This window comes from Olea europaea, unplaced genomic scaffold (genome assembly GCF_002742605.1).
Source record: "Olea europaea var. sylvestris unplaced genomic scaffold, O_europaea_v1 scaffold6, whole genome shotgun sequence".
NCBI classification, from domain to species: Eukaryota; Viridiplantae; Streptophyta; class Magnoliopsida; order Lamiales; family Oleaceae; genus Olea; species Olea europaea.
Genome location: NW_019264345.1, coordinates 2,391,550 through 2,400,869, shown reverse-complemented (window position 1 = coordinate 2,400,869; position 9,320 = coordinate 2,391,550). Strand labels below are relative to the sequence as shown.

General features: G+C 32.3%; 1 pseudogene; it reads left to right on the top strand.

Moving 5' to 3' along the window:
* Positions 1-1,515: 1,515 nt before the first annotated feature.
* On the top strand, positions 1,516-9,306 carry LOC111389530 (annotated as a pseudogene).
* The last annotated feature ends 14 nt before the right edge of the window (positions 9,307-9,320 follow it).

Below are 9,320 nucleotides of genomic sequence, written 5' to 3'. Positions count from 1 at the left end.
AAGTACAAAACTTTATTGTAATTACAATTAAGCAAAAAATTATTATAATTACCGTAATTAAGTTCCAATATTTTATGGAGCTACCACAGGGACCTGATCGAACATATATTATTCAAGCTCTAATAATTAGATCTTGTCTAGTCAACCCTAGACCATCCAATTTAATTATTAGTCTTTGTTTTTCCACTAAAGGCAAAAAACTGAACTCTTGGAATATATAAGATCATAGAAATCAATAAATCCGTAATACTTTCCTCTGACCTACCGTATATGTATTTTATCCCCATTTGAGATCCGATAATTAGGTACAAGCATAAATGACCATTTTGCCCCTCTAATTATTCTTACTAACTTAAGTTTCATTTTTTTCAACGGTCCTGTGAACAAATCACAGATATCAAAATTTAGTGATCGCTAAACACTAAGTATAGATCTTAACCATTCAATAGAAAATACTTAAATAGTCACTATACCCATTTTTTAGGGCGATGGTTCCAAACACGAATTTATATTCTCTACTCTGCTCATTCTCAAGTTCCCAACTCATTGAGATATTTGACCAATCAAATTGATCTCACCCATTGATGAATAAAAAACAATTAAAATCATGAATTAAAATCGTAAAAAGCTATACATAATCTTATCAAAGGATTCAGATGAAATACACAACGGTCAAGTGGAATTTAATTCTCCACACGGTCATACCATAGAATTAAATTTGACACCTGTTTTGTTCAATACACTTCAAGTGTACTAGTGTCACCTTTAACTATTTTTGTGATAAGAACAAATCATAAACCCGAATAGTGAATTGATTAACACTACAACCTTCCAGTACAAGGTGCCAACTCTTATATAAGGATCGTGAACAAATTATTTATGATCAAAATATAAGTTGTGTCACACTGTACTTCTCAATGCAAGTACCCAACTAATATTATCACAAGTGATCACATGCATTTTAATTTCGCATGCTCAATAATAAATAAATGCAATAAATAAAGTCAACATAATTTTATTCAATATAAAAGATATTGCTATTTTTATATCAGCAAAATTATACTATATGGACACACAACCCAACATTCTTAACCATTAATCTATTGAAAATTTCATCCCATTCCGAACTTTGACCTGTTAAAATCTTTTGCCAAAAATATCATCCTTTTCAATTCTCCATTTGACCTGTTAATCAGTTCTTTTTCCATATCTATATTCCTATAATGGAAACTTTCAAACTTCACTATTTATATAAATTGAATTTTCCAGTTGAATGAATTATACCATCCTCTTCCAGCTAAGTTTTGTTGCACCTCTCCTTAAAAGTTAATTTCTTGCATGAATTCAAATCTTGTTAAAAATGATAGATGTAGGACTAGGAGAATTCTCTTTTTGTTTAAGTATAGTGTCTATTGTTGTCAATTTTCTTGACTACTTTATAAAAGCCACTTGCATGGCCTTATCTTCGCCACCAACACCTTCTTATACTACCCTCCACTGTAGCCTCCATCATCTATGTGGTTGCCCCACCGCCTCATGGTCAAAAAAGAAGCATCAAAGAGAGAAAAAATTCTATGCAGGGATGATCAGGCTAAAAATGGAATTCATAAAGAATATGACAAGGATCCATTGACAATGGAAGTTAGGCAGTCAGCCATATCGAGGAAAAGGCCTGCACAGCTAGTTATACCAGATTATTCGGGGGAATTAGATTTTGGTGACAGAAGGAAAAAGCTGGACAACAAAGAATTTGAAGTTAAGGGAAGAGACTTTTTGGTAGCTAGCAAGAAAGGATCAAGAGAGGTCATGGAAGATAGGCATACAGTCATGCTTGATATTGTAGGTGAACCTACACAGGTAAGTTAATAGCTACAATTTCTATCAATCGGATTCCATTAATGGATTTTATAAGGGTCCAAGTCTCAATAGATTCTGCTTAAATTTTTTTGGCATTTTTACAACTTTCGGGTGCATTGAGTTCTTCTGATGCAAGGATAGTTTGCTTTTGGTAATGAATTAAACATAAATTTCCAATATTTTTTAATTAAACTTTTAACTGTTTATGAACTATTACAAACAAGATAGTTTGTTTCTCATTAAGAATTTTCTTGGGTTCTATTCTCATTTAATTATGAATTAATCTTGAATTTCAAGTTTCTAGTAGGTGATAATTGTAGCAAAAGGGTTGTTTGTCAATATTTAGAATAATGGTTAAGTTTAATTAACCTCTTTGAAAAATAGTAACAAAAAGAAAGAAGAAGACTGAAAGGAAGTAGAAAAAAAATCTGAGATAAGTGATTGACCCTTTTTCCTTAAGACAAATTGCCTCGTAATGGTGCTAACGGATATGGTATTTGTCTTTGAATACACAACGGATACAACTTGTGATAAAAGCACTTTAAACTACAAACAACAATGAAATTGAACGAAAATTTTCTCTTTATAAGAAAAAATGATTTTGGAATGATTTTTGGAGAGGTTTTGCAAAAGTTGTGATATAATGCTCAATTCAAATGATACGGAATGCATAATCGACATCCAAACGGTCCTATTTATAGAAGAGGAGAAGTTGTGAGTGAAGTGACATGCCTAAACTCTGTCCCTTGCTTTTGTTAGCCTGTTATTTGCCTTTCGCTCGAGCGTCCATGTCTTTTTTTAATAGAAATTTTTTGCCCACCTGTCCCTTGAGCAATAGTCTCATCACTTGAATACTAAGTGAGCGATAAAGTAAAATTTTGACCAATTCTTCATCTTTTCTTTTAAATTTTGGACCACAACTTCTCGTTCATTCAAAATTGGTTTTGAGATTCCAAACATACCACAATAATCTACTCGACGGGTAGAACATGTTAGTCTATTTTATTTACCATTTGTCTATAGCATCAAGTTCAAGTATTTGGCCAAATTTAACGCAAAATCACTTTCCGTATTTTATACTTAACAAAATTTTCTATCTTTAAACCAAATTCCAATAATTCCCCACATTAATAAAAATTCAAATATGTTCATACTATGCAAAAATATGATGCATTGTAGAGAGAAAGAGCAAAAAAATACTGCATCAGATAAGGTAGCTTCTAGCTTTGAACATTCCTTATGGAAATACTATCGAATTTAATTGGCTAATTGATGAGCATGATGTCTTGAACCATTCGGCTATTGGTGTAAATCAAGATTATAATACTCTCATAGATGTCTTTCCTAAATTGTTCATTGTTCTCATAACTTGGTTCATTTTAGCCTTGAACCACTCTTGGGTTTCAAGAGTGTTTTGAAAAATTTTAGCCGTGACAATTTTCGTTCAAGCGGCCCCACTTTACACTTACGTAGGTGACTTCCTATTAAGAGTATTTTGCCCTATTTTACTTCACTTACTCAAGATATAGGAATTATTAAAAGGATATCTTAACCTTTAACGATCTGCAGAAAGCATTATAATTATCATAGGAATGAGTTGAGAAGTATTTCCCTAAGTGCTTGATTGAATGTTCATAAATTTGTTGTCCTCTTAAACCAAGATCTTGTGATCTCTAGTTAACAAGGTAGGGTTATCATTACCAAGATTTTTATGTAATAGGTTTTAATCCCATTCGTTTCGATGATAATGTACTTGATCTCTAGATAAACCTTTCATAAGTAGATCGACGATGTTCTCCTTTGATTTTACATAATCTATGGAGATGATACCATTAGAGACCAGTTGCTTATTGCATTATGTTTACGACGTGTATGTCTAGTCTTTCTAATGTCGATTGACTATCACAATGTATACTTATTGCAAGTACCGACTTAGGCCAACATGAAATATTGTCCAAGAAGTTACGAAGCCATTCTGCTTCTTTTTCAGCTTTGTCTAATGCAATAAACTCTGATTCCATCGTTGATCAAACTATACACATTTGCCTTGTCGACTTCAATGATATGACAGCTCCACCAATGATAAATACATAACTACTAGTAGACTTGAAATCTTTCATGTTGGATATCCAATTTAATTATAATATCCTTCCAATATCACGGGATATTTTGTGAATAATCCATGGGTTAAGGTATGCTTCAAATGCCTAAAATTATTGTTAAAGCCTTCCAAAGATCATGATTACTTACAAATCTACTAAGTTTATTCACAGCAAATACTATGTCCGGTCAAGTGCAGTTTGTAATATACATTAGACTATCTATAACCTTTGAATACTTTAGTTATGATATATATTTACCCATATTTTTAACTAAGTGTAAACTTTTTCACTAAGGTTATGTATTGTGGCAATAGCAATTAACGACCTTATCGAAGTGATTCTAGTTACAGGTGAGTAGATGTTAAAGAAGTCAAGTTATTTCTTTTGTCTATATCTCTTGACAACCAATCTAGTCTTATATTTGTCATTGGTACCATCCGGTTTTAGTTTCTTTTTGAAAATTCATTTATACCCAAAGGCTTGTTTCCAAGAGATAAATTAACTAATTCCCAAGTATGATCTTGCATTATAGATCTATCTCATAATCGATAGCTTCTTTTTAATGCGGTGTTTCTGGTGTAGACACTGTTTCATCGAAAGTCTTTGGATCATGCTCTACCACATAGTTTAGAAAATCTGGGCAAAATCTAGGCCAAACAAAGTAGACATTCTAACCCTTTAACTACTCTTTGGTTTTTTCTCATTTGAAGTACCACTTGTAGTTTCATATATTCTTTTATTTGAACTTGTATTTTCCTTGTCTTTACATGGAAAACCATTCTCGAAGAATGGTACATTTCTAGATTCAATTATGGTTCCTTCATGTATATCTTGAAATTCATATTTATATGCAAGGAAATGATATGCACTACTATTATTGGCATGTCCAATAAATATACAATCAATCATCTTGTTGATTTTCAATTGTTTGGGCTTAGGTACTTCAACCATAGTTAAACATCCCTACACTTTTAAGTGTTGGTAGGAAGGAAAATGACCTTTCCATAGTTCATAAGAAGTTTCTTCCATTTTCTTAAGGGACATCTTGTTAAGAACGATATTTACCAATAGAATAGCTTTCCCCTATAAGTTTTAGGGTAGACCCGAACTTATCAACATTTTGTTCATCTTCTCTTTAAGAGTTCAGTTTTTGCGTTAAGCAACACCATTTAATTGAGGTGAGTAAGATGCTATTGTTTGATGAATGAGTCCATTTTCTGAACAATATTCTTCACACGGTGCCCAGTATTCACCATCTCAATCACTACGAATATTCACCACCTCTATCACTACGAATATTCTTTAGTTGTTTACCTAGTTGATTCTCAACTTTCATCTTATAATGCTTAAATACATCTAACGCTTCGTCTTTGCTCCATATTAGAAAGATCTAACAGTACATTGTACAATTATCAATGAAAGTTATAAAACATTTCTTATCACCTTTTGTTTGAATGAATTTCAAATCACATATATCACTATGTATTGATTCTAAAGGTATCGTGTTCCTTTGAACTGAGTGAAATATGTTTTGGCCAACTTTGCTTCAGCACATACTTTACACTTACGATTAGAATCAATCTTAAGAATCCGAATTAAACTTTGATTCATAAGTTTGCACAAAAATTTGTAATTAATGTGTCCTAATTGACTATGTCATAAACAAGACAACTCAAACATATAAACTAAATTAGGTTCTTTATTCATAATTTTTTTTGATATAGTTGTTAGGACGTTCATTTTGAATATTCCTTTACAAATATAACCTTTAACAATATACATAGCATTTTTAGTAAGTACAAACTTGTCTAATATAAATACAAATTTAATATCATTCTTGCTAAGTAGAGACCCCGAAACTAGGTTCTTGCGAATGTTTGGTACATGGAGGACTTTATCGAGAACTAGTTCGTTCTCGAAAGTCACTTTCAATGTGATCTTTTCAAGTCCTCCAATCTTTGAACTTGTAGAATTCCCCACCAACAGTTGTTCACCTTTCAATCCATGAAAGTCTGAGAACATAGTCTTATCTACACAAATATGGAGGGTAGCACCAGTGTCAACCCACCAATCCCTTGAATTACCAACCATGTCGCATTTAGAAACAATAGTAGATAGACTTATCTCTTGAACTCCTTCAGGAAGGGTGTCTCTTTGACCACATTTACTTGTGGAATGTTCTTTGGCTTTCGAGATTCATTTGAGCAATGTCCAACTTTTTCATAATTGTAATAGTTGCCTTTAAACTTATTGGCATTCTTGGAGTTATCTCTTCTTGGTGTAACACCCGAAATCTTACTTTTCTTGTTGACAATTTTCGAACTAGTTTTAACAAAGTTTGCTCCAAGTTTGAACAATAGACTTTCTTTTAATGTTTTTATTGTCTTCTTTAATGCTCATACGGACTATCAATTTCTCCAAATTTATGTTTTTGCATTTGTGCTTGATATAGTTCTTGAAATCTCTCCTAATAGGAGGGAACTTATGAATGATGTTTACAACTTGGAAGGATTCACTTAATTCCATCTTTTCTACATGTATGTCATGAAGTAGAACTTGAAATTCTTGCACTTGACTTATCACGATTTTGGAGACTATCATTTTATAGTCTAAAAACTTATCGACAATAGACTTCTTTGTTTCAGTATCCTCGATCTTGTATTTCTTTTCCAATGAATCCCATTGATCATTGGCTGAGTCTTTTGAACTAAACACTTTATAAAGTGTATTGTCCAATCCATTTAGATGTAGTACTTTGCAAAGAAAATTTGAGTGCTTCCATACATTCAATACAATAATCAACTCACGGTTATTTTCTCCTTCTGGTATAATATAAGAGATCTCTTTTAAGAATTTTGTCAAATTTAAATTAGTAAGATAGAACAACATCTTTTGTTGCCATCTTTTGAAGTCCACTCCTCAAAAGTTCTCCTATTTTTCCCATATGGGAGTTAAGTAATTTGAAATGGTATAGTCAAAGATGGAACCACACTGTTTGTTCCATTTGTCATTTGACATGAAATAGAATTGGCGGTATTCATTTTTGTTACACAAATAAAAGTTCAACGCACAAAATGAAAGAAAGGAATAGCACACGAAGGCTTATTCTAAAGATGAAGAAAAGGGATTGTTTTTCAACAAAAAACCCAAAAAAAAAAAAAATGTTGGTGATATTTGTAGGGAAATATTTGTTTGTCAATATTCATAAATAAGAAAATAAATTTGAGGCAAGTGATTGACACTTTTTCCTTAAAATAAGATTTCCTTGTAACGGTGCTAATGGATTATGGTACTTGTCTCCCATAGTGCTAATGGATACAACTTGTGGTAAAAGCACTTCAAACAACAAACAATAGCGAACTCGAATAGAATTCTTCTCTTTATTATAAAAAATGATTTTGGAATGATTTTTTTAGAGGTTTTACGAGAGTTTCGATCTAAATCTCAATGTAATGGATGTCCAAAAGGTCCTATTTATAGAAGATGAGAGGTTGGGAATGAAGTAACATGCCACAAACTCCGCAACCTTACGAATGGAAACATCTCTTGCTATCGCTAGCCTGTTGCTGGCCTCTCGCTCGATTATCAGTGTCATTTTTTCAAATAAACTTTTTGCTTCCTATCGTTCGAGCAATAGGCAAGTGATGGAGTAAGGTAAAATTTTCAACCAATTTTCTCTCTATCTCTTTCTTTAACTTTGGACCGCAATTTCTCATTCATTCGAAATTGGTTTTAAGATTCCAAATATACCATAATGATCTACTTAAAGAATAAAACAAATTAGTCTATTTAAATTTATAATGTGACTATCGGATCAAGTCCGAATATTTGGCAGAATTTGACACAAACTCACTTTCCATATTTCATACTTAATCAAAATTTTCAATCTTTAAACCAAATTCCAACACTAACGGCGCTACATTCCTAAAAAAGGCATCACCAAAGTTTGACTAGGTCAGTGTCTATTGTGTTAAATTTTGCAGGCATTTTTTGCTGTAATTGATGGGCATGGAGGGCATGCTGCGGCGACTATGTAGCTGAAAATCTAGGCAAGAACATAGTACATGAATTACAAGTTGTTGGAAATGAGGTGGAAGCAGTGTTATGCGGAGCCTACCTGGCCACGGAAAAATAGTTCATTCCTAAGGTATGTATGCTATGTGATAAATTAATTAATTATTCAAGTTGCATTACTATAGGTTTCACACTTTCTACATAGACAATTATGATTGTTTCTCATTTCCAATTTGCATTAATTGCTTAAGACTTAGATTTCACACATATTCAATGATCATGTATATATAGTTGAAGAGTAAAGTTATTTATAGTCGTTGAATGCGGTAGTCGTCCTACTTGACATTCTACATGACTGTTTGTGATTTGATGTATTAATGTAGTAGTTTTTTTACCTTATATATCAAATCACCAACTGTCATATGTATGTTACGTAGGACAACTGTGACAGTAAGTGCCTGTAAATAACATTATTCATAGTTGAAACAATCAAGGGTTAGATTTAGTGATGTAAATATAAAACCACAACTAACTAAGAAAATGTTCTTGATTAATCGGCTCATCAACTTAGTCACATTACAACGACTATTATAATAAACTAAATTTTTATTTTATTTTAACCGAGTGTATCAAATCTCTATATAGTTTAATCTCATGATTGGTAATTTAGGGTGAAAATGGAGGAGCGTTTGCAGCGGGTGTACTACTAAAGAATAGAGAATTGTATACAACAGATGTAGGTGATAGTAAAGCAGTTTTGAGTATGAAAGGAAATGCCATAACATTGACAAACAATCATCATCTTACAACTCGGGAAGATGAGCTTGCACGTATTGAAAATTCGGTAACAATTTATTTTTCACATTAGTATATTTTTTTTCCTGAGATTAGTTAAGATTAACACAGTTTGACTAGGTAATGTTCACATCTTGGTCCACATATAGGGTGGTTTTTTGTACTTTCACAATGGAGTATTTAGAGTGAATGGATCAATTGATGTTTCTAGAGCTTTTGGAGACATTCATTTGAAAGATTGGATTATTTCAGAGCCAGAGATTATGAAGTTGCCCTTAACATAAGATTGTCACTTTCTCATTTTGGCTTCTGATGGATTATGGGATAAGGTTATAACTTATAATTAACTTATCTACAAGTGATTGAATAATAAATTTTATTAATATTTGTTTGATCAAACAAAAATGCAGGTAAGTGCACAAGGGCAGTTGATGTGGTTTAAGGGAGGGGGAATCAAATGGAGTCTTGTAGGAAGCTTGTCGATATATCGTCGAGACGAGGAAATAACGATGACATAACCATAATGATTATTGACCTTAATAATTTCAAGAT